Source organism: Leptopilina boulardi, unplaced genomic scaffold (genome assembly GCF_019393585.1).
Source record: "Leptopilina boulardi isolate dan_hultmark-lab unplaced genomic scaffold, ZJU_Lbou_2.1 LbouV2_52, whole genome shotgun sequence".
Taxonomy (NCBI): Eukaryota; Metazoa; Arthropoda; class Insecta; order Hymenoptera; family Figitidae; genus Leptopilina; species Leptopilina boulardi.
In genome coordinates, this window is record NW_026137997.1 from 17801 (window position 1) to 45647 (window position 27847).

Consider the following 27847-nt stretch of genomic DNA (forward strand, 5'->3'; position numbering starts at 1 on the left):
GACAAAAATGGTGTGAAACTTATATCTAAGAGAACAAGAAAGCAGGAATATTTTCTACTAGTTATCATGGAAATCTATTTGTACAAACTAAAAGTACATTTTTCACTGCTTCTCTGAGGGTATTTCTACCGGGTTTTCACCTCAGAAAGGCAGACAAAAATGGTGTGAAAGTTATATCTAAGAGAACAAGAAAGCAAGAATATTTTCTTCTAGTTATCATGGAAATATGTTTGTACAAACTAAAAGTACATTTTTCACTGCTTCTCTGAGGGTATTTCTACCGGGTTTTCACCTCAGAAAGGCAGACAAAAATGGTGTGAAAGTTATATCTAAGAGAACAAGAAAGCAAGAATATTTTCTTCCAGTTATCATGGAAATATGTTTGTACAAACTAAAAGTACATTTTTCACTGCTTCTCTGAGGGTATTTCTACCAGGTTTTCACCTCAGAAAGAGAGAAAATTTTATAAAATTTTAATTGAAAAAAAATAACTAATGAAAAAAAGGATACAAAAATTGAAATAATGACCTTTTACCTTAGGCGGAATTTTAATTCCCTCTCATTAAAATTTTGATGTCCAAATAAAAAATAATTTTCAGTAGTAATAACTCCTTTAAACTAGCTCTGTTTAATATATTTGGTTCCTTTATCTCTTATTTGGATGTTGACATAATTTTTAACATGTCAATGCTCGATACTTAAATTACTCGCTGATAAAATTCAGTATTAGACACCTGTTTTCCATTTTTTTATTATTTGTGCTGCATTAGTGTAGAAATAACTTCAATTTACATTGTTGGTTCTTCTTCTTTAAGAACCTAAAAAAATTTTGGAAATATTACAAACAGAATTACCAATCAACTACTTTTTTGTCGTTTTAAAAGAAAAAGCGTTGTCAAAGCAAATGTACATTTTTCACTGGCTCTCTGAGGGTATTTCTACCGGGTTTTCACCTCAGAAAGGCAGACAAAAATTGTGTTCAAGTTATCTTTAAGAGAACAATAAAGAAGGAATATTTTTTTCTAGTTAGCAAGGAAATATGTTTGTACAAACTAAAAGTACATTTTTCACTGGTTCTCTGAGGGTATTTCTACCGGGTTTTCACCTCAGAAAAGCAGACAAAAATTGTGTTCAAGTTACATTTAAGGGAACAAGAAAGAAGTAATATTTTTTTCTAGTTATCAAGAAAATATGTTTGTACAAACTAAAAGCATATTTTTCACTGGTTCTCTGAGGGTATTTCTACCGGGTTTTCACCTCAGAAAGGCAGACAAAAATTGTGTTCAAGTTATTTCTAAGAGAACAAAAAAGCAGGAATATTTTTTTCTAGTTATCATGGAAATATGTTTGTTCAATCTAAAAGTACATTTTTCTCTTCTTCTCTGTGGGTATTTCTACCGATATTTCACCTCAGAAAGGCAGACAAAAATGGAGTACAAGTTATATCCATAAAAACAAGAAAGCAGGAAAATTTTTGTTCTAGTTATCATGGAAATATGTTTGTACAAACTAAAAGTACATTTTTCACCGCTTCTCTGAGGGTATTTCTAACGGGTTTTCACCTCAGAAAGGCAGACAAAAATGGTGAACTAGTTAAATATAAAATAAACAAGAAAGCAGGAATATTTTCTTCTAGTTATCATGGAAATCTATTTGTACAAACTAAAAGTACATTTTTCACTGCTTCTCTAAGGGTATTTCTACCGATTTTTCACCTAAGAAAGGCAGACAAAAATGGAGTACAAGTTATATCTAAGAAAACAAGAAAGCAGGAATATTTTCTTCTAGTTATCATGGAAATCTATTTGTACAAACTAAAAGTACATTTTTCACAGCTTCTCTGAGAATATTTCTACCGGGTTTTCACAACAGAAAGGCAGACAAAAATGGTGTACAAGTTATATCTAAGAAAACAAGAAAGCAGGAATATTTTCTTCTAGTTATCAAGAAAATATGTTTGTACAAACTAAAAGCATATTTTTCACTGTTTCTCTGAGGGTATTTCTACCGGGTTTTCACCTCAGAAAGGCAGACAAAAATTGTGTTCAAGTTATTTCTAAGAGAACAAAAAAGCAGGAATATTTTTTTCTAGTTATCATGGAAATATGTTTGTTCAATCTAAAAGTACATTTTTCTCTTCTTCTCTGTGGGTATTTCTACCGATATTTCACCTCAGAAAGGCAGACAAAAATGGTGTACAAGTTAAATATAAAAAAAACAAGAAAGCAGGAATATTTTCTTCTAGTTATCATGGAAATCTATTTGTACAAACTAAAATTACATTTTTCACTGCTTCTCTAAGGGTATTTCTACCGATTTTTCACCTAAGAAAGGCAGACAAAAATGGAGTACAAGTTATATCTAAGAAAACAAGAAAGCAGGAATATTTTCTTCTAGTTATCATGGAAATCTATTTGTACAAACTAAAAGTACATTTTTCACTGCTTATCTAAGGGTATTTCTACCGATTTTTCACCTAAGAAAGGCAGACAAAAATGGAGTACAAGTTATATCTAAGAAAACAAGAAAGCAGGAATATTTTCTTCTAGTTATCATGGAAATCTATTTGTACAAACTAAAAGTACATTTTTCACAGCTTCTCTGAGAATATTTCTACCGGGTTTTCACAACAGAAAGGCAGACAAAAATGGTGTACAAGTTATATCTAAGAAAACAAGAAAGCAGGAATATTTTCTTCTAGTTATCATGGAAATCTATTTGTACAAACTAAAAGTACATTTTTCACAGCTTCTCTGAGAATATTTCTACCGGGTGTTCACAACAGAAAGGCAGACAAAAATGGTGTGAAAGTTCCCACACAGCACCGAAAGTTTCCTAAACCAGTATTAAAGCTGTGCGTGCCAAGTTGGAAAAATTTACCGTAAAGCTTAGCACAGGTTGTGTAAATATGTAAATGTCCGCAATTGAGTAAATGTTTAGCGTAAAACTGTACTGAATCTTTAAATTACGTATTTAGTACAGGTTTAGCGTAAAACTGTACTGAATCTTTAAATTACATATTTAGTACAGGTTTAGCGCAAAACTGTACGGAATCTTTAAATTACATATTTGGTACCCCTATCGAAAATTCCTATATAGGAAGCTATATATAGCTATATATAGCGTCAATAATATAAAAAAAAAAATTCTTCCGACGTGTTGACTCTGAGACGCGAACCCTTGACCATCATAGCTCTCAACCGCACTGGGAGCGCCTTAACGGGCTCGACCAGGGGAGGCTATGAAATATCTTGAGAAAATGTCTCTTATAACGAAAATACTTTAAACAGATACTTATATTATTTTGTAAAGTCATCAAACAGTTTTTCAGATGTTTATTATTACAAAGAGTATATTATTGTATACATATATTTTTTTCCAATGGTATATGCGTTTTAATACCCAATTTTATATTTGGAGTTTATTAACTTCAACATTTTAATTTAGAATGACATGAATTTAAATTTTAATCAAGTGAACTCTGCATAAATTTCAATTTTTTTGGAAATAAATTAAGTAACAATGTTCGTATAGCAAATTTTTTTTAATAAACTAATGTAATTTGTATAATGCTAATACTTAATTACAACTCACTTTAAACCAGAATTTTCTTATATGAAATTAATGTGATCAAACATAAATTATTACATAACTACAATTCAATAATTATTTTTTTTTAAACAAGGAAAATAAGTTACATTGACAGAATTCTCAAGTTTTTAAAAGTTCCAAAAAAAAGTTATCAAGCAACAAAAATTTACGCACAATTTTATTAAACATTTCGTCGGTTTTTACCATAATAATCAAATTTGCTTCAATTTTCATTAACATTTTCATAATTAACGCACCAAAATACGTTAGTATACCAAGTTTTATTAAAATTGGAGAAATCCCTAATATTATAGTGTTTAAAAATAATAAAATTGTGCGTAAATTTTTGTTGCTTGATAACTTTTTTTTGGAACTTTTAAAAACTTGAAAATTCTGTCAATGTAACTTATTTTCCTTGTTTAAAAAAAAATAATTATTGAATTGTAGTTATGTAATAATTTATGTTTGATCACATTAATTTCATATAAGAAAATTCTGGTTTAAAGTGAGTTGTAATTAAGTATTAGCATTATACAAATTACATTAGTTTATTAAAAAAAATTTGCTATACGAACATTGTTACTTAATTTATTTCCAAAAAAATTGAAATTTATGCAGAGTTCACTTGATTAAAATTTAAATTCATGTCATTCTAAATTAAAATGTTGAAGTTAATAAACTCCGAATATAAAATTGGGTATTAAAACGCATATACCATTGGAAAAAAATATATGTATACAATAATATACTCTTTGTAATAATAAACATCTGAAAAACTGTTTGATGACTTTACAAAATAATATAAGTATCTGTTTAAAGTATTTTCGTTATAAGAGACATTTTCTCAAGATATTTCATAGCCTCCCCTGGTCGAGCCCGTTAAGGCGCTCCCAGTGCGGTTGAGAGCTATGATAGTCAAGGGTTCGCGTCTCAGAGTCAACACGTCGGAAGAATTTTTTTTTTTATATTATTGACGCTATATATAGCTATATATAGCTTCCTATATAGGAAACTATATGGGAAACAATATAGTTGCCCATATAGTTTCCTATATAGGTTTCGGTATCGGAATTTTCGATAGGGGTACCAAATATGTAATTTAAAGATTCAGTACAGTTTTGCGCTAAACCTGTACTAAATATGTAATTTAAAGATTCAGTACAGTTTTACGCTAAACCTGTACTAAATACGTAATTTAAAGATTCAGTACAGTTTTACGCTAAACATTTACTCAATTGCGGACATTTACATATTTACACAACCTGTGCTAAGCTTTACGGTAAATTTTTCCAACTTGGCACGCACAGCTTTAATACAGGTTTAGGAAACTTTCAGTGCTGTGTGGGTTATATCTAAGAGAACAAGAAAGCAAGAATATTTTCTTCTAGTTATCATGGAAATATGTTTGTACAAACTAAAAGTACATTTTTCACTGCTTCTCTGAGTGTATTTCTACCGGGTTTTCACCTCAGAAAGGCAGACAAAAATGGTGTACAAGTTATATCTAAGAAAACAAGAAAGCAGGAATATTTTCTTCTAGTTATCATGGAAATATGTTTGTACAAACTAAAAGTACATTTTTCACTGCTTCTCTGAGGGTATTTCTAACGGATTTTCACCTCAGAAAGGCAGACTAAAATGGTGTGAAAGTTATATCTAAGAGAACAAGAAAGCAAGAATATTTTCTTCTAGTTATCATGGAAATATGTTTGTACAAACTAAAAGTACATTTTTCACCGCTTCTCTGAGGGTATTTCTAACGGGTTTTCACCTCAGAAAGGCAGACAAAAATGGTTTACAAGTTAAATATAAAAAAAACAAAAAAGCAGGAATATTTTCTTCTAGTTATCATGGAAATCTATTTGTACAAACTAAAAGTACATTTTTCACAGCTTCTCTGAGAATATTTCTACCGGGTTTTCACAACAGAAAGGCAGACAAAAATGGTGTACAAGTTATATCTAAGAAAACAAGAAAGCAGGAATATTTTCTTCTAGTTATCATAGAAATATGTTTGTACAAACTAAAAGTACATTTTTCACTGGTTCTCTGAGGGTATTTCTACCGGGTTATCACCTCAGAAACGCAGACAAAAATGGTGTGAAAGTTATATTTAAGAGAACAAGAAAGCAAGAATATTTTCTTCTAGTTATCATGGAAATATGTTTGTACAAACTAAAAGTACATTTTTCACTGCTTCTCTGAGGGTATTTCTAACGGGTTTTCACCTCTGAAAGGCAGACAAAAATGGTGTACAAGTTATATCTAAGAAAACAAGAAAGCAGGAATATTTTCTTCTAGTTATTATGGAAATCTATTTTTACAAACTAAAAGTACATTTTTCACTGCTTCTCTGAGGGTATTTCTAACGGGTTTTCACCTCAGAAAGGCAGACTAAAATGGAGTACAAGTTATATCAATGAAAACAAGAAAGCAGGAAAATTTTTGTTCTAGTTATCATGGAAATATATTTGTACAAACTAAAAGAACATTTTTCACTGCTTCTCTGAGGGTATTTCTACCAGGTTTTCACCTCAGAAACGCAGACAAAAATGGTGTGAAAGTTATATCTAAGAGAACAAGAAAGCAAGAATATTTTCTTCTAGTTATCATGGAAATATGTTTGTACAAAATAAAAGTACATTTTTCTTTGCTTCTCTGAGGTTATTTCTAACGGGCTATCACCTCAGATAGGCAGACAAAAATGGTGTACAAGTTATATCTAAGAAAACAAGAAAGCAGGAATATTTTCTTCTAGTTATCATGGAAATATGTTTGTACAAACTAAAAGTACATTTTTCACTGCTTCTCTGAGGGTATTTCTACCAGGATTTCACCTCAGAATGGCAGACAAAAATGGTGTACAAGTTATATCTAAGAAAACAAGAAAGCAGGAATATTTTCTTCCAGTTATCATGGAAATATGTTTGTACAAACTAAAAGTACATTTTTCACTGCTTCTTTGAGGGTATTTCTAACGGGTTTTCACCTCAGAAAGGCAGACAAAAATGGTGTACAAGTTATATCTAAGAAAACAAGAAAGCAGGAATATTTTCTTCTAGTTATCATGGAAATATATTTGTACAAACTAAAAGAACATTTTTCACTGCTTCTCTGAGGGTATTTCTACCAGGTTTTCACCTCAGAAACGCAGACAAAAATGGTGTGAAAGTTATATCTAAGAGAACAAGAAAGCAGGAATAATTTCTTCTAGTTATCATGGAAATCTATTTGTACAAACTAAAAGTACATTTTTCACTGCTTCTCTGAGGGTATTTCTACCAGGTTTTCACCTCAGAATGGCAGACAAAAATGGTGTACAAGTTATATCTAAGAAAACAAGAAAGCAGGAATATTTTCTTCTAGTTATCATGGAAATATGTTTGTACAAACTAAAAGTACATTTTTCACTGCTTCTCTGAGGGTATTTCTACCGGGTTTTCACAACAGAAAGGCAGACAAAACTGGTATAAAAGTTATATCTAAAAAAACAAGAAAGCAGGAATAATTTCTTCTAGTTATCATGGAAATCTATTTGTACAAACTAAAAGTACATTTTTCACTGCTTCTCTGAGGGTATTTCTACCAGGTTTTCACCTCAGAATGGCAGACAAAAATGGTGTACAAGTTATATCTAAGAAAACAAGAAAGCAGGAATATTTTCTTCTAGTTATCATGGAAATCTATTTGTACAAACTAAAAGTACATTTTTCACTGCTTCTCTGAGGGTATTTCTAACGGGTTTTCACCTCAGAAAGGCAGACAAAAATGGTGTACAAGTTATATCTAAAAAAACAAGAAAGTAGGCATATTTTCTTCTAGTTATCATGGAAATCTATTTGTACAAACTAAAAGTCTATTTTTCACTGCTTCTCTGAGGGTATTTCTACCGATATATCACCTCAGAAAGGCAGACAAAAATGGAGTACAAGTTATATCCATGAAAACAAGAAAGCAGGAAAATTTTTGTTCTAGTTATCATGGAAATCTATTTGTACAAACTAAAAGTACATTTTTCACTGCTTCTCTGAGGGTATTTCTACCGGGTTTTCACAACAGAAAGGCAGACAAAAGTGGTATAAAAGTAATATCTAAAAAAACAAGAAAGCAGGAATAATTTCTTCTAGTTATCATGGAAATCTATTTGTACAAACTAAAAGTATATTTTTCACTGCTTCTCTGAGGGTATTTCTACCAGGTTTTCACCTCAGAATGGCAGACAAAAATGGTGTACAAGTTATATCTAAGAAAACAAGAAAGCAGGAATATTTTCTTCTAGTTATCATGGAAATCTATTTGTACAAACTAAAAGTACATTTTTCACTGCTTCTCTGAGGGTATTTCTACCGGGTTTTCACCTCAGAAAGGCAGACAAAAATGGTGTACAAGTTATATGTAAGAAAACAAGAAAGCAGGTATATTTTCTTCTAGTTATCATGGAAATATGTTTGTACAAACTAAAAGTAAATTTTTCACTGCTTCTCTGAGGGTATTTCTACCGGGTTTTCACCTCAGAAAGGCAGACAAAAATGGTGTACAAGTTATATCTAAGAAAACAAGAAAGCAGGTTTATTTTTTTTTAGTTATGAAGGAAATATGTTTGTACAAACTAAAAGTACATTTTCCGCTGCTTCTCTAAGGGTGTTTCTACCGGGTTTTCACCTCAGAAAGAGAGACAAAATTGGTGTGAAAGTTATATCTAAAAGAACAAGAAAGCAAGAATATTTTCTTCTAGTTATCATGGAAATATGTTTGTACAAACTAAAAGTACATTTTTCACTGCTTCTCTGAGGGTATTTCTACCGGGTTTTCACCTCAGAAACGCAGACAAAAATGGTGTGAAAGTTATATCTAAGAGAACAAGAAAGAAGAAATATTTTTTTCTAGTTATCAAGAAAATATGTTTGTACAAACTAAATGCATATTTTTCACTGGTTCTCTGAGGGTATTTCTAACAGGTTTTCACCTCAGAAAGGCAGACTAAAATGGAGTACAAGTTATATCTATGAAAACAAGAAAGCAGGAAAATTTTTGTTCTAGTTATCATGGAAATCTATTTGTACAAACTAAAAGTACATTTTTCACAGCTTCTCTGAGAATATTTCTACCGGGTTTTCACAACAGAAAGGCAGACAAAAATGGTGTACAAGTTATATCTAAGAAAACAAGAAAGCAGGAATATTTTCTTCTAGTTATCATAGAAATATGTTTGTACAAACTAAAAGTACATTTTTCACTGGTTCTCTGAGGGTATTTCTAACGGGTTTTCACCTCAGAAAGGCAGACTAAAATGGAGTACAAGTTATATCAATGAAAACAAGAAAGCAGGAAAATTTTTGTTCTAGTTATCATGGAAATATATTTGTACAAACTAAAAGAACATTTTTCACTGCTTCTCTGAGGGTATTTCTACCAGGTTTTCACCTCAGAAACGCAGACAAAAATGGTGTGAAAGTTATATCTAAGAGAACAAGAAAGCAAGAATATTTTCTTCTAGTTATCATGAAAATATGTTTGTACAAAATAAAAGTACATTTTTCTTTGCTTCTCTGAGGTTATTTCTAACGGGCTTTCACCTCAGATAGGCAGACAAAAATGGTGTACAAGTTATATCTAAGAAAACAAGAAAGCAGGAATATTTTCTTCTAGTTATCATGGAAATATGTTTGTACAAACTAAAAGTACATTTTTCACTGCTTCTCTGAGGGTATTTCTACCAGGATTTCACCTCAGAATGGCAGACAAAAATGGTGTACAAGTTATATCTAAGAAAACAAGAAAGCAGGAATATTTTCTTCCAGTTATCATGGAAATATGTTTGTACAAACTAAAAGTACATTTTTCACTGCTTCTTTGAGGGTATTTCTAACGGGTTTTCACCTCAGAAAGGCAGACAAAAATGGTGTACAAGTTATATCTAAGAAAACAAGAAAGCAGGAATATTTTCTTCTAGTTATCATGGAAATATTTTTGTACAAACTAAAAGTACATTTTTCACTGCTTCTCTGAGGGTATTTCTACCGGGTTTTCACCTCAGAAAGGCAGACAAAAATGGTGTACAAGTTATATCCATGAAAACAAGAAAGCAGGAAAATTTTTGTTCTAGTTATCATGGAAATCTATTTGTACAAACTAACAGTACATTTTTCACTGCTTCTCTGAGGGTATTTCTACCGGGTTTTCACAACAGAAAGGCAGACAAAAGTGGTATAAAAGTTATATCTAAAAAAACAAGAAAGCAGGAATAATTTCTTCTAGTTATCATGGAAATCTATTTGTACAAACTAAAAGTACATTTTTCACTGCTTCTCTGAGGGTATTTCTACCAGGTTTTCACCTCAGAATGGCAGACAAAAATGGTGTACAAGTTATATCTAAGAAAACAAGAAAGCAGGAATATTTTCTTCTAGTTATCATGGAAATCTATTTGTACAAACTAAAAGTACATTTTTCACTGCTTCTCTGAGGGTATTTCTACCGGGTTTTCACCTCAGAAAGGCAGACAAAAATGGTGTACAAGTTATATGTAAGAAAACAAGAAAGCAGGTATATTTTCTTCTAGTTATCATTGAAATATGTTTGTACAAACTAAAAGTACATTTTTCACAGCTTCTCTGAGAATATTTCTACCGGGTTTTCACAACAGAAAGGCAGACAAAAGTGGTATAAAAGTTATATCTAAAAAAACAAGAAAGCAGGAATAATTTCTTCTAGTTTTCATGGAAATCTATTTGTACAAACTAAAAGTACATTTTTCACTGCTTCTCTGAGGGTATTTCTACCAGGTTTTCACCTCAGAATGGCAGACAAAAATGGTGTACAAGTTATATCTAAGAAAGCAGGAATATTTTCTTCTAGTTATCATGGAAATCTATTTGTACAAACTACAAGTACATTTTTCACTGCTTCTCTGAGGGTATTTCTAACGGGTTTTCACCTCAGAAAGGCAGACAAAAATGGTGTACAAGTTATATCTAAAAAAACAAGAAAGTAGGCATATTTTCTTCTAGTTATCATGGAAATCTATTTGTACAAACTAAAAGTCTATTTTTCACTGCTTCTCTGAGGGTATTTCTACCGATATATCACCTCAGAAAGGCAGACAAAAATGGAGTACAAGTTATATCCATGAAAACAAGAAAGCAGGAAAATTTTTGTTCTAGTTATCATGGAAATCTATTTGTACAAACTAAAAGTACATTTTTCACTGCTTCTCTGAGGGTATTTCTACCAGGTTTTCACAACAGAAAGGCAGACAAAAGTGGTATAAAAGTTATATCTAAAAAAACAAGAAAGCAGGAATAATTTCTTCTAGTTATCATGGAAATCTATTTGTACAAACTAAAAGTACATTTTTCACTGCTTCTCTGAGGGTATTTCTACCAGGTTTTCACCTCAAAATGGCAGACAAAAATGGTGTACAAGTTATATCTAAGAAAACAAGAAAGCAGGAATATTTTCTTCTAGTTATCATGGAAATCTATTTGTACAAACTAAAAGTACATTTTTCACTGCTTCTCTGAGGGTATTTCTACCGGGTTTTCACCTCAGAAAGGCAGACAAAAATGGTGTACAAGTTATATGTAAGAAAACAAGAAAGCAGGTATATTTTCTTCTAGTTATCATGGAAATATGTTTGTACAAACTAAAAGTAAATTTTTCACTGCTTCTCTGAGGGTATTTCTACCGGGTTTTCACCTCAGAAAGGCAGACAAAAATGGTGTACAAGTTATATCTAAGAAAACAAGAAAGCAGGTTTATTTTTTTTAGTTATGAAGGAAATATGTTTGTACAAACTAAAAGTACATTTTCCGCTGCTTCTCTAAGGGTGTTTCTACCGGGTTTTCACCTCAGAAAGAGAGACAAAATTGGTGTGAAAGTTATATCTAAGAGAACAAGAAAGCAAGAATATTTTCTTCTAGTTATCAAGAAAATATGTTTGTACAAACTAAATGCATATTTTTCACTGGTTCTCTGAGAGTATTTCTACCGGGTTTTCACCTCAGAAAGGCAGACAAAAATTGTGTTCAAGTTATATCTAAGAGAACAAAAAAGCAGGAATATTTTTTTCTAGTTATCACGGAAATATGTTTGTACAAACTAAAAGTCTATTTTTCACTGCTTCTCTGAGGGTATTTCTACCGATATATCACCTCAGAAAGGCAGACAAAAATGGAGTACAAGTTATATCCATGAAAACAAGAAAGAAGGAAAATTTTTGTTCTAGTTATCATGGAAATCTATTTGTACAAACTAAAAGTACATTTTTCACTGCTTCTCTGAGGGTATTTCTACCGGGTTTTCTCAACAGAAAGGCAGACAAAAGTGGTATAAAAGTTATATCTAAAAAAACAAGAAAGCAGGAATAATTTCTTCTAGTTATCATGGAAATCTATTTGTACAAACTAAAAGTACATTTTTCACTGCTTCTCTGAGAGTATTTCTACCAGGTTTTCACCTCAGAATGGCAGACAAAAATGGTGTACAAGTTATATCTAAGAAAACAAGAAAGCAGGAATATTTTCTTCTAGTTATCATGGAAATCTATTTGTACAAACTAAAAGTACATTTTTCACTGCTTCTCTGAGGGTATTTCAACCGGGTTTTCACCTCAGAAAGGCAGACAAAAATGGTGTACAAGTTATATGTAAGAAAACAAGAAAGCAGGTATATTTTCTTCTAGTTATCATTGAAATGTTTGTACAAACTAAAAGTACATTTTTCACTGCTTCTCTGAGGGTATTTCTACCGGGTTTTCACCTCAGAAAGGCAGACAAAAATGGTGTACAAGTTATATCTAAGCAAACAAGAAAGCAGGTTTATTTTTTTTTAGTTATGAAGGAAATATGTTTGTACAAACTAAAAGTACATTTTCCGCTGCTTCTCTAAGGGTGTTTCTACCGGGTTTTCACCTCAGAAAGAGAGACAAAATTGGTGTGAAAGTTATATCTAAGAGAATAAGAAAGCAAGAATATTTTCTTCTAGTTATCATGGAAATATGTTTGTACAAACTAAAAGTACATTTTTCACTGCTTCTCTGAGGGTATTTCTACCGGGTTTTCACCTCAGAAACGCAGACAAAAATGGTGTGAAAGTTATATCTAAGAGAACAAGAAAGAAGAAATATTTTTTTCTAGTTATCAAGAAAATATGTTTGTACAAACTAAATGCATATTTTTCACTGGTTCTCTGAGAGTATTTCTACCGGGTTTTCACCTCAGAAAGGCAGACAAAAATTGTGTTCAAGTTATAACTAAGAGAACAAAAAAGCAGGAATATTTTTTTCTAGTTATCACGGAAATATGTTTGTACAAACTAAAAGTCTATTTTTAAATGCTTCTCTGAGGGTATTTCTACCGATATATCACCTCAGAAAGGCAGACAAAAATGGAGTACAAGTTATATCCATGAAAACAAGAAAGCAGGAAAATTTTTGTTCTAGTTATCATGGAAATCTATTTGTACAAACTAAAAGTACATTTTTCACTGCTTCTCTGAGGGTATTTCTACCGGGTTTTCTCAACAGAAAGGCAGACAAAAGTGGTATAAAAGTTATATCTAAAAAAACAAGAAAGCAGGAATAATTTCTTCTAGTTATCATGGAAATCTATTTGTACAAACTAAAAGTACATTTTTCACTGCTTCTCTGAGGGTATTTCTATCAGGTTTTCACCTCAGAATGGCAGACAAAAATGGTGTACAAGTTATATCTAAGAAAACAAGAAAGCAGGAATATTTTCTTCTAGTTATCATGGAAATCTATTTGTACAAACTAAAAGTACATTTTTCACTGCTTCTCTGAGGGTATTTCAACCGGGTTTTCACCTCAGAAAGGCAGACAAAAATGGTGTACAAGTTATATGTAAGAAAACAAGAAAGCAGGTATATTTTCTTCTAGTTATCATGGAAATATTTTTGTACAAACTAAAAGTACATTTTTCACTGCTTCTCTGAGGGTATTTCTACCGGGTTTTCACCTCAGAAAGGCAGACAAAAATGGTGTACAAGTTATATCTAAGAAAACAAGAAAGCAGGTTTATTTTTTTTTAGTTATGAAGGAAATATGTTTGTACAAACTAAAAGTACATTTTCCGCTGCTTCTCTAAGGGTGTTTCTACCGGGTTTTCACCTCAGAAAGAGAGACAAAATTGGTGTGAAAGTTATATCTAAGAGAACAAGAAAGCAAGAATATTTTTTTCTAGTTATCACGGAAATATGTTTGTTCAATCTAAAAGTACATTTTTCTCTTCTTCTCTGTGGGTATTTCTACCGATATTTCACCTCAGCAAAGCAGACAAAAATGGAGTACAAGTTATATCCATAAAAACAAGAAAGCAGGAAAATTTTTGTTCTAGTTATCATGGAAATATGTTTGTACAAACTAAAAGTACATTTTTCACCGCTTCTCTGAGGGTATTTCTAACGGGTTTTCAGCTCAGAAAGGCAGACAAAAATGGTGTACAAGTTAAATATAAAAAAAACAAGAAAGCAAAAATATTTTCTTCTAGTTATCATGGAAATCTATTTGTACAAACTAAAAGTACATTTTTCACTGCTTCTCTAAGGGTATTTCTACCGATTTTTCACCTAAGAAAGGCAGACAAAAATGGAGTACAAGTTATATCTAAGAAAACAAGAAAGCAGGAATATTTTCTTCTAGTTATCATGGAAATCTATTTGTACAAACTAAAAGTACATTTTTCACAGCTTCTCTGAGAATAGTAATAATTAAATTAATTAGTTAAATTACCTCCTCTTCTATGATAGTTTCAGTTGCAATATGAATAAAATTTCGTCCTCTCTCGCAGGCTTTTATATTTCTATTGAATAAAATTCCTCGATTAGAATAATACATATCTAAAATTTGACTCAATCAAAGACTATTGAAATTTTCCATCCACATTAACAAATTCTTAGCAATTACCAGACCTTCGATACTTTTAATAATTTCCGCTCTCGTTGCATCAAAAATTTCACGTTTATTATACACATAAAATATAGAAGGATGTTTTGAGCTATACCAAAATCACGTTGCGCCAACTGAAAATAAATATATCAAATAATTAATATAAATTAATATAAAAATAATAATTACTTTTTTCTATTAAATAAAAATTTCACTTAAAGTACATTATATATAATGAAATTCAGTGATTTGAAAATCCTAACAAATTAATTTTGTTTTCCAGTTATCGTAAATAATCCTTACAATTTTGCTTCCTCGTGGAGGAAGCTTTGTAGTCCTTTCATTTATAAAACTTTTCAAAGTGGCGGAAACAAATTTTTTTCTGTATAGAAACATGTTATATGAGATCCTGATCAATTGTCCGGATGTATGTATGTGTGTGTGTGGATCCCTTTTTTATTTAGAAGATAACTTTAACAGGTTTTAATGGATTTAGATAAAATTTGGTAGGCTCATTTATCATATTAATATCTTAAATCTGACCGAAGGATTTTGAAAAATACCTAAAAACAAAATTTTATCGTCTTTTTTCCAAATTTTTTTTTTTAATCGAAAAAATTTTTAAATAGAAAAATTTAAGGTTATATATAATAAAATCGTTTTCCTTACGTCAAGACGAATCGATCGATATATATATATATATATATATATAATATATATATAAAGTATACATTTAAGGTAAATTTAAAGAATTAATGAAAGTTAAAAAATCAAAAATTCACATTTTGGCAATAAAATGCTTTCTCCACGAGGAAGCAAATTTTTTTTCTGATCGTAAAGAGGAAGCAAAATGTTCATGTAATGAACATCTGAATTTACAACTTGTTTTTGATGTCTGATTTAAGCAATTTATTTGAATTTAAAATTTTGGCATAATTTTTAGTTTTAATGGCCACAAGAATTTTGCAGAAGATTTGAAATTTAAAATAAATTTTCTGCAAATTTAAACTGCTGTAGTTTTTGTTAATTTGTTAATAATGTTTAGAAGCCTTTTACAGTTAAGATGTTTATTTATTGGTTGACGTAACGTTGTTACTACATGTTTTTATTTGTAATTTTTATTTGAAACTTATTTAGATAATTGAATTTTTAAAGAAATATTAAAATTATTACAAATAATTGAATTTTGATTACAGTTGAAATTTTTAGAAATAATTGAATTTTAAAAGAATTTGTTAAAGACAATAATTAAATTTTACAGAATTGAAAATAGTTTATTAAATAATTTTAGACAACATTTTTTAAAAGAAATTTAATTTTCAAAAATTTATACAATTCAGATTTTTGTAAATATTTGAACTTCAAGAGATTGTTAATTGCAATTTTTTTGTGATTTCTGTTACTGATGAAGTTAGTAAAAATTACAGCCAAAATTTTATTTGGTGATTTTTTTTAATTTTGAACAATTATTGAATTGCATAAAATTTTAAATTGAAAAGTAGTTTAAGAGTATGTGGGAACCTCCCACGTGAATTATTATGGGAAGATGTGTTTTTTTAGTATACACCTTACGCTAAAATGAGAAAATATTTTTTTTTAACATTTTAAAGGATGATAGATTAGGGTTCAAGGAATTTCGCTGTTCTCTGAAAAATATACAATTTTGAGTTCAATTGTTAAAAAGCAGGGACTTGCCCGAATCATTCGTGTCGTTTCCGTTTCTGTTCTGTACACAACACATTTACGAAATATTTCCCCATTGACTAGTGTGTTGTGTTCTGATACGACACATTTCTACATTGATTATCGTTTCGTGTTATAGGACACGACACGTTTTCTCATCGAATAATGCTTCGTGTCCGGACCCGACAATTTTGAAATAATGAAATGTTTTCGTGTCCGAACACGGCACATTTTCTTGTCGAGTAACGTTTCGTGTCAGAACACGACATTTAATTATTTTATAAGTGTCGTGTCCGGACACGAAAACATTTAATTATTTTAAAAGTATCGTGTCCAGACACGAAAACATTTAATTTTTTCAAAAGTGCCTAGTTAGAACACGAAAACATTTAATTATTTTAAAAGTGTCGTGTCCGGACACAAAAACATTTAAAAAGTATCGTGTCCGGACACGAAAACATTTCATTAAATTAAAAGTGTCCGGTCACGACACGAAAACATTATAAATTATTAAATGTGTTTGTGATTGAACACGACACTACACAAAATTGATTTGGCGTTTGTTTCGTTTCCGTGTCAGTCCCTGTTAAAAAGTGAAATTTTTAAACGAAACTGAAAACAAACATAGCGGCGCATACCCTTAAGATACAGTCAACCATCCGAGTGAAGCCTCTCTCAGTAAAGTCGCTTCTCTAGTTTGTCCAGCTAGCTTGGAAAAACATTGCCCCTTTCCGCGTTGACCGGCATTACTGGGATGGTTGACTATAACTGAATTTTCGTAAAATATTATAAAAATCATTAAAAATAATTAAATTTCGCAAGAGTCATAATTGAATTTATTAAATTTCAAAAAGTTTTAGATGGAAAATTTTAGAAGGTTTTACATTTAAATGTTTTGAAAATAATTGAATTTCAAGTGATTTTGAATTGAAAATTTTTGGTAATTTTAATTGATTTTAAAAAGTTTTTTTTTAAATTGTTGAATTTCATAAAAATTTTTATTGAAAAATAGTTTAAGATAATTGAATTTGTGAAGAATTTCATTATCTTTAATGAATTTAATGTAGAAAAATCACCAGAGATCCCGATGGATTGATTAAATCAATAGTTGATAAAAATTAGAAAGAATTTAAACTTAAATTGATTAAAAGTTGTATATTTTTAGTCAATAAATACTTCGATCAATTTTAATTTTTTGAAATTTGACCTTAATAATTTTTGAATCAAAGGAAAAAGAAAATTTTTGATAAATTCAAGATTAGGTCAATTGAATAATTTATAAAAAAGAAATTTCTATAATTGTGTTCTCTAAATTAACCCTTTGAGTTAACCCTTTGACACTTTGAGTGTCAAGAAAAATGAAGATTTCAAAAATCATACAGATTTGCTTGAAACATACTGGATCCGCCATTTTGAATTTTAAAAAACTAACACCGAATTCGTAATCAGCTTTTGGTCAAAGGCGTCACGCGACACTGGTAATAAATTATGAAAATAGGTAAAACAGATAACAAAATTTTAAATATGTGAAAAAAGGGAATCGGTAATAAACTATAATCCCTTATAAAGGAAAAAATTGTTGAAACTTTTTACAGGAAGTACATAATTGACTTTTTTGTAAATTTTTTCAATTTCCCAAATTCCCCTGACAAAAATGATTTTTACTCTTACTTTTCCTTGATTTGTGGCTACCCTGATATTAAAGCATTTATTTTAATTATTATTATTAATAAATAAACAAATAAAATGTTCATAAAAGCGTAATTACTTTTCACCTATAATTGAAATATTTATTTTTTTATTATTTTATTATTATTATTATATAATTATTATAATTATTTTGTTGCAGACATGACAAGATTTGAAGCCGAATTTCTGAAACGTTATAAATATAAGATTCAACTTTTTTATAAAAATGTTGTATAATCAATTGCAGAAAATACCGTAATTCCCTATTGATTACACAGGCACACAAAAAAAAAAAAAAGTCAGGTCCCAAAAAGCACAACCCCATATTCCTATGTTTTTGGGGTCGCTGAAACCGAATATGACCATGAAAAATTTTTTTGCCGACCCATTTTCCCGCAACCACCCCCTTGCACCTACTCACGGGGGTTGGAGTTTCAAATTAAAAAAAAAGTCAAGTTCGGTGTCTAATCCTACGTTTTTTGGGGCGCTGAAACCGAAAAACGCCACCAAAAACAAATTCTTTACCCCCTTAACCCCCTACAACCCTCTGGGAGGGGGTTAAAATTTTAAATTTCACAAAAAGTCAAGTTCGGTGTCTAATCCTACGTTTTTTGGGGCGCTGAAATCAAAAAACGCCACCAAAAACAAATTCTTTACCCCTTAACCCCCTACAACCCTCTGGGAGGGGGTTAAAATTTTAAATTTCACAAAAAGTCAAGTTCGGTGTCTAATCCTACGTTTCTTGGGGCGCTGAAATCAAAAAACACCACCAAAAACAAATTCTTTACCCCCTTAACGCGCTAGAACCCCTGGGAGGGGGTTGGAATTTCATTTTTCACGAAAAGTCGAGTACGGTGTCTAATCCTATGTTTTTTGGGTCGCTGAAACCGAAAAACATCACCAAAAATAAAGTTTTCTAGAAAGTTACCTATGATTACACAAATACGCACCTACAAAGTCTTAAGGAAATTTATTTTTCTACACTTAGCGCCGTGAAAAATAATATTCCAACCCCCTCCCAGGGGTTCTAGCGGGTTAAGGGGGTAAAGAATTTGTTTTTGGTGGTGTTTTTTGATTTCAGCGCCCCAAGAAACGTAGGATTAGACACCGAACTTGACTTTTTGTGAAATTTAAAATTTTAACCCCCTCCCAGAGGGTTGTAGGGGGTTAAGGGGGTAAAGAATTTGTTTTTGGTGGCGTTTTTCGGTTTCAGCGCCCCAAAAAACGTAGGATTAGACACCGAACTTGACTTTTTTTTTAATTTGAAACTCCAACCCCCGTGAGTAGGTGCAAGGGGGTGGTTGCGGGAAAATGGGTCGGCAAAAAAATTTTTCATGGTCATATTCGGTTTCAGCGACCCCAAAAACATAGGAATATGGGGTTGTGCTTTTTGGGACCTGACTTTTTTTTTTTTTGTGTGCCTGTGTTATTGATTATGTAAAATCAAATATTTTGTGAGAAATTAAAAAAAATTTCAATTATTTATCACCGAATACATAAATTTTTATTATTACTATTTTTTTAAACACATGCATATTTATCATGTAAGAAAAAAAAATATGTGTCTTATTTTATAAAAATTTATGTAACTTATTTCCAATGTAGAAACGGAAATTATTCACAAAATCACATCACTCATATAAGCAGCACCATTGCGAAAAGCCAGAAAATATAAAAGTCTACAAAATTAATGTTATTTGATATTTATTAACAAAATGATGTGATTGTTAGGTCGAGTGATCGCACTGTGATGTTAATTTTTTCGACCGCACTTTTTCTCGTAAAATACTGAATAAATTGAGTGGAAATTTTTGTGGAGACGTCTAAAATATAATAAGAAACTTCAGTGAGATGCAAAAAAGTTGATATTTGTGAAAATAATTGTAAATTATATAAATCAAAAGTTTTGAACGTTCAAATGAACAAAATATTTTTTTCAATCTATAAATTATTAGAAATTATAATGTCAATGTAAAAGAAAACAGTAAATTAAACAAATATTAAATTAATAACTTCTTTTTAGATATTTAAAACAATATTTTGTAATAAAATTCGTACTTAAAGAAGATACAAAAAAAATTTTGTTCATTTGAACGTTCAAAACTTTTGGCTCATTAAATTATTGGAAAATCCGATCAATGACATTTAACCTAAACTCAAATTTTCTAAAAATTATCAACACTTTCGCATATCACTGCCATTTCTTATAATAATTTTAACTTTTTCACAAAATTCCAGTTCAATCCATTAGGTATTTTACGAGGAAAATGATTGGAAAAAATAATATTGCGGCTGTCACGTGACCTAACAATCACGGTGTCTGTTAAAAAAGTAGATAATGTGGCACAAACAAAGATGCAAAATAAATTATGATATTAATATGATGATTATAATCGAATTTAAAACAATTTATTAAATAAATGAAATAAATAAATTAAAATAATATACTACTGTGTGACAAACATGAAAAGTTGGCAATTTCTGAACGCGTGCAGTTTGCCGCACGATGGAACCGATGGTGTCAATTTCACTCGTATTACACACGCGATGTATTTTTATCTAATTGCACGATAAACAAGATGCTAAAACAAAACATATCTCTAAAGATTAAGAAGTAATGAATATTTGAAGATAATGAAATATTAATTAGAAAATAAAAGAAGCGAATGTACAAGTATACTGAACACTGCATTCACTGATAAATGAGAAGTTGCATGTGAATCGAAATCGAATCATTCTTATCCGACAGTTGTTGTTGAAGATGTAAGATGGAGCTAGTCATTCGTTCTATACACTAATACGAAAGAAATTAATTTGCAAAAAATACTTTAAACTTTAAAATGAGAGAATTTTGTCAATAATAACAAATAATAATAATAATACATAACCTTAAATAAATTTAAAAATAATATTAATAATTTATTGCGAATATGTTCTAAATAACAGCGGGCAGAACAATTTTACTTTCTGTCCGCTATTCAAAGCATGGAATGTAGCGTTTATCGTGCATATTGGACAAAAATTAGTATTTTAAAAAAATTTTATTTTTACTTATCTTCCAAAATGGAAAAAATAATTTTACATAAATATACTATTATAAAAAGGAAAAAATTCTACTACTTAATGAAAATGAGTTTTTTTAGAAACAAAATTTCTAAAGTACTTATATTTTTATATCTTTGGAATTTTTTACATGAAAATAATGCTTTTTAGCAAATTTTCCAGGACTTGAAAATAATTTTATAAAATTTTAAACACTTATACATTTGAAATAATTATTTTCTTTCCGTGTTTCAAAATTGCTCAACAGAGTTGAGATTTAAAGATATAATTTTTAAAATAAATATTTAAAAAAATAATTGGTTTATAAATGACTAAGTTTAAAGGAAATTATCAGGTCAATGAAAACCTTCTTACAAATTATTTGTAATCAGAAATTTCCATTTGTCCTAATTAATGCCCCAATTTTTTCAAATTTTAAGTAACGTTACCTAATTTATTTTCTATTTTTCTACTTTCTATTTTAATAAAAATTCCAATTTTCTATTAAAATGCAAATTAAAAGGGCTCAAAATTTATAAAAAAATCTATCATTAGTTAATTATTGTAATTAATTGCAATTATTAGTAATAATTTAATATTGTCACCAACTATCACAATCACAAATTTCAGAATAATAATAATAATAATAATTATTATTATTATTATTATTAATTATTTCATTATCACGGAAAAGCGTTACGCGTTATGCGTTATGTATGACCTTTTAATAATAGAAATGCAATAAATAAATTATTTTTAAAAATGTGTAAAATATATTTTATTCATTAGTAAATAATACTATATTTCATTAAATTCTGTATTATTGGGTTTATAAAAATTTTTCTAAACTTTAGAATTTTTTATATGAAAATTATGCTTTTTAGCATATTTTCCAGGATTTGAAAATAATTTTATAAAATTTTAAATACTTTCACAAAATTTGAAATTATTATTTTCTTTCCGTGTTTCAAAATTGCTCTACAGAGTTGATATTTTAAGAAATAATTTTTGAACTAAATACAGTAGGACTCCGGTTATCCGAACTAATGTGGACCGGACCTACCTCGGATAAGACGAAAACTCGGATAATCCGAATTGTTCAATCTTTTGACATAAAGAGCTCAAATTTGACACACTTACGTATTTTTACGTGAAAATTACAGGAAAATTATAGCGAACTTGATTCGGATTAATTTACATAGCGTTGTCAAGGAAAAATCAAAAATTTCGAAAAAAATGATTTATTCTCCCTAGCGCACACAATATTCAATCCAGACTGTTCATACTTGCTGTAAAACTCAATTTTTGCGTGAAAAATACAGGGAAAAAATGTAAGCGCGATTGGAGTTGATGATAAATTTTTATCAAATTTTTGAAGAAAAATGATAAATTTCAGAAAAAAATGTATTATTCTGCAAAAAACGAAAAAAGTTTTTCTACAGTGATTCAAATTTATATATTTTGACGTATTTTTACTTGTAGATTACAAAAAAAATATAGCCAGGATGATTGGAGTTGATTTTTCTGGAATTAATAAACAAATTTTATTTTTTAGATAACTTTCGATTTTTCCTTGACAAGCAGCTACTAGCCTTATATCAATATCTTAAGTTTTATCTCTTTTTGACTTAGAAAGATAAAATTTAATATTCAATATATTTTTAAAATGTAAATACAATAAAAATATTGCGAGTTGAAATAAAATTATGTTTCTTATATTTTTTTAGTAAAATATTTTTTAAAAAATAAAATCGGACAAGTGCGAGTTACACTCGCACTGAATTCGAGGGTTCCGTACTCGAAGCGAACTTATTTGGTATAAAAACAAATGTTTAAAAAATATGTGTTGTATGACAACTAATATAAGTGATACGAAGAGGAACAATTTTCTTGAATTTTACAAAATTGTTCCTTTTTGTATCACTTATATTAGTTGTCATACAACACATATTTTTTAAACATTTGTTTTTATACCAAATAAGTTCGCTTCGAGTACGGAACCCTCGATTTCAGTGCGAGTGTAACTCGCACTTGTCCGATTTTTTTTATTTGTAAATTTGTCAATCAACAATTTTGTATTTTTGATAAATGAAGGGTAGAATGACAAAAGGGGTCAAGCGCCAATTCACTGTTTTTACAGGAAGTAAAAAAAACATTTTTAAAAATTTTGCAGGTCATTTAAAAAAAACTGAGAAAACAGTTTCGATATATTAGTATGTTTTAATAAATGAACAACAATTTGTTGAAATAAACCTACATATTAACGATAAAATTAAAAAAAACTGTGGTTCCTTGAGGTTATATCAACTGCGCACATTTTCTTTAAGCATTAATTATAAAAAAAATATACAGTTTAAAGAAAAACTGGAAAATTAGTTTCTTTCTATGGAATCGACGAAATGAATAGAAAAAAAAATTCCTTTAAAAAATTGTTTGTTTTCAAGAAAATTACGAATTAATTGCTTGCTTTGGAATTAAGCAATACTTTTATCTTTAAATTCAATTGTTCACTTAGTATAATCATAAAAATATTTAAAAATTAATAACAAAATGATTTTAAAATTGTTTAAAATTGAAAATACTTATATTATTATTATTATTAATTTTATTAATTAAAATAAAATTAAAATTAAATTAAAATAAAATATTAAAATAAAACCTCAAAAAATAATATTTTTGATCAAAATTGAACACCACTTTCTTTTGTTTTTCAATCAGGTTCCAATAAAGTAAATTTGAAGCTATTTTATTAATTTAATTTTTATTAAAAACTGATTTAAATACGCAATAAAAAAGAAAATCCTTTTACAGAAATGTGTAAATGAATTTTCTTGATTTTTTTATGCAAAAACCTCATTTTCGATAAATTGGCGCTTGACCCCTTTTGTCATTCTACCCTTCAAATTTATTGTAAAATTGCAGGCCTCGGATCGACTTTAGGATGCAAAAAAAAATAATCATTTTAGTCGATTTACATTTCAAATAAAATCGGACAAGTGCGAGTTACACTCGCACTGAAATCGAGGGTTCCGTACTCGAAGCGAACTTATTTGGTATAAAAACAAATGTTTAAAAAATATGTGTTGTATGACAACTAATATAAGTGATACAAAAAGGAACAATTTTGTAAAATTCAAGAAAATTGTTCCTCTTCGTATCACTTATATTAGTTGTCATACAACACATATTTTTTAAACATTTGTTTTTATACCAAATAAGTTCGCTTCGAGTACGGAACCCTCGATTTCAGTGCGAGTGTAACTCGCACTTGTCCGATTTTATTTTTTAAAAAATATTTTACTAAAAAAATATAAGAAACATAATTTTATTTCAACTCGCAATATTTTTATTGTATTTACATTTTAAAAATATATTGAATATTAAATTTTATCTTTCTAAGTCAAAAAGAGATAAAACTTAAGATATTGATATAAGGCTAGTAGCTGCTTGTCAAGGAAAAATCGAAAGTCATCTAAAAAATAAAATTTGTTTATTAATTCCAGAAAAATCAACTCCAATCATCCTCGCTATATTTTTTTTGTAATCTACACGTAAAAATACGTCAAAATATATAAATTTGAATCACTGTAGAAAAACTTTTTTCGTTTTTTGCGGAAAAATACATTTTTTTCTGAAATTTATCATTTTTCTTCAAAAATTTGATAAAAATTGATCATCAACTCCAATCGCGCTTACATTTTTTCCCTGTATTTTTCACGCAAAAATTGAGTTTTACAGCAAGTATGAACAGTCTGGATTGAATATTGTGTGCGCTAGGGAGAATAAATCATTTTTTTCGAAATTTTTTATTTTTCCTTGACAACGCTATGTAAATTAATCCGAATCAAGTTCGCTATAATTTTCCTGTAATTTTCACGTAAAAATACGTAAGTGTGTCAAATTTGAGCTCTTTATGTCAAAAGATGTGGCCGCTAGGGGGGGGTACATACTCATTTTTAGGTATTTTTCGTAAAAATTCATGGTTTTTCCTTGACAACGCTATGATAATCAACTCCAATCATGCTCGCTATATTTTTTTTGTAATCTACACGTAAAAATACGTTAAAATATATAAATTTAATTTCCTTTAAATAAAATTTTGTTCGTTTTTGGTGGAAAAATACATTTTTTTCCTAAAATTGTCATTTTTTCTTGAAAAACTTGATAAAAAGTTAATCATCAACTCTAATCGTGACCGCTTTTTTTCCCCTGTATTTTTCCCGTAAAAATACATTTGTATACTAAATATGATCTGTCTGGGTTGAATATTGTGTGCGCTAGGGAGAATAAATTATTTTTTTCGAAATTTTTGATTTTTCCTTGACAACGCTATGTAAATTGATCCGAATCAAGTTCGCTATAATTTTCCTGTAATTTTCACGTAAAAATACGTAAGTGTGTCAAATTTGAGCTCTTTATGTCAAAAGATGTGGCCGCTAGGGGGGGGGTACATAGTCATTTTTAGGCATTTTTCGTAAAAATTCATGGTTTTTCCTTGACAACGCTATGTTAATCAATTCCAATCAAGTTCGCTATAATTTTCCTGTAATCTACACGCGAAAATACATATGTGTACTAATTTTCAGCCCTCCAGATAAATTTATGTGGCCGCTAGGGGGGGGGGTACACGATTTCAAAAAAACCGATATTAATAGGGTTCCGAACCGAGTACGGAACCCTAAAAAGGTGAAAAAATCGATTTCTTCATTTTACTTAAATTTTAATAATAATAATTCTCTAAGAATATTATCAAGAAAATTTATTTCGAACATTTTAAAATCAAACTAAGACAAATTTTCTACATTTAAAATTTTTTTTTGAAGTCTGATATAAGCAATTTATTTGAATTTAAAATTTTAGTTTTAATGGTCAAAAAAATTTTCAGAAGATTTGAAATTGAAAATAAATTTTCTGTAAATTTTATCTGTTGTAGTTTTTTTTTATATTTATTTTCTGCCAACAATTCAATTTTGGAGTTTTTATTTGAAACTTTTTTAAATAATTAAATTTTTGAAAGAAATATTAAAATTAATAAAAATAATTGAATTTCACAAGTCAAAAAGGTCGTATAATCCAAAATCTGAAATTGTTAAAAAAAAAAAATTAATACAATTTTTTTAATGTACTTAACTTTTTATTTTAACAAAGATTTTTCCTTGAAAACTACAGAAAAAAATTCCAACCTTCTTCCTTGACTAGAATTAACTAAATGACAATTTTTGTCTCCCATTCTCAGGTGAAAAACACAGTAGAAAAACCACCAGATAGCCTGTGACACGACCAAAATTTGTTTTCTGTAAATTTCAAAGAAAAATCATTGTCAAAAAAAAAAGTGGTCGTGTCACGGGTTCTTTGGTGGTTTTTCTACTGTGTTTTCGTCTCAGAAAGAGAGACAAAAATTGTCTTTTAGATAATTCTAGTCAAGAAATAAAATAGGAATTATTTTCACTAATTTTCATGGAAAAATCTTTTTCAGTATCAAAAGTTTGGTTATATCACGTGTTCTCGAGCGAGGACGATTAAAGTTAATGGATCTGGTTCTGTCAAAGAAAAAATTGATAATTTTAGAAAAAATCATGAATTTTCTTCCAATAACGAAGAAAATTTTATCTAAAGGTCTTCAAATTTATTCATTTTTACGTATTTTTATGACCAGATTATAGAAATAATTTAAAAATAATAATAAAAAGTTGTTTTAATTAATTTTTTTTTCGAAAAAGAAAATTTTTTGAAAAAAAGTAGACTTCTTCCATAATTTTTTTTATTCGTTTCTCTGATCTATTTAATTTTTTTGTAATTTTTTTTCTTCCTCCTATTCTTCTTTTTTTTATTCGATATTCTTTACACATTTTTTAAAAAGAAAATGTTTATTTAAATTGAAAATAAAATTTCATAAAATTAAATTGAGGATTACGTACACGAAGCGAACTTATTTGGTATAAAAAAGAATGTTTAAAAAATATAAGTTTGGTATGTCAGATAATATAAGTGATACAAAAAGGAACAATTTTGTAAAAAAATTTAAGAAAATTGTTTCTCTTCGTATCATTTACATTATTTGACATCCCAAACTTATATTTTTTAAACATTTTTTTTAATACCAAATAAGTTCGCTTCGTGTACAGAACCCTCGATTTCAGTGCAAGTATAATTTGCACTTGTCCGATTTTTATAAGTCTTTCAGGTTTCAAATTTATAATATAATATATATATAATATAATTAATAATATATTATAAAAAATATGACAAATAAGAAGAATGAAAATAAACAGATCGTTAGAAAATATATAAAATGAAAACAAATATACCTGAGAAAATAAAATTTATAAAAATGAACAAATAAATTACATTTACGTATAAACAAACAAATCAAAAAAAAATCCGAAGAGTACAACACACGATTAAATTTTTCATTAATTGAACAAATTAAGTGAAAAATACAAAAAACAAATAGGTATAATTCCATAAATAATGTGGCAAAATACCGTCTGATAATTGTTGACACAGGACTGCCATAACCAACAAATTTCGCTATATGCGAAATTATAACAGATAACTAAATTGTTTCAATAAATAAATTGTACAAATCAAGAAAAAAGAAAAAATATTGTTGTTTTAATATTTTCTATTGGCCGAGACACATGCTGGACGCATTCGCCAAAATAAATTTCCGAAAAAGTATTACAACACAAAATTCAATTGTAAAATAGATAAAAATGTTCAATTTTTACGTACCATCAAAATGTGAGAAAAACGTCAATCATATAAATATAATATAAATGTGTAATACTAATAATGTTCAATATATCAATTTTTGTTTGCGTCAAAGACATAATTAGTGGTGAAACCGGCAACCTGGAAATGTACAGCAGGGATTGGTAAGTAAATGTAACACCCTTGACACGAGAAGAAGAAGATAGAAATATAGAATAGACT

The 27847-nt window shown here is 29.0% G+C and overlaps 1 long non-coding RNA gene across 1 annotated transcript; it reads right to left on the bottom strand.

The window, feature by feature from the left end:
• Positions 1-574: 574 nt before the first annotated feature.
• Positions 575-27763, bottom strand: LOC127289986 (uncharacterized). Its single transcript, XR_007844243.1, has 3 exons — positions 27647-27763; positions 14342-14631; positions 575-818 (listed from the first exon to the last, which is right to left on the bottom strand). It is a non-coding gene; the product is annotated as an uncharacterized LOC127289986 (long non-coding RNA).
• Between the last annotated feature and the right edge of the window lie 84 nt (positions 27764-27847).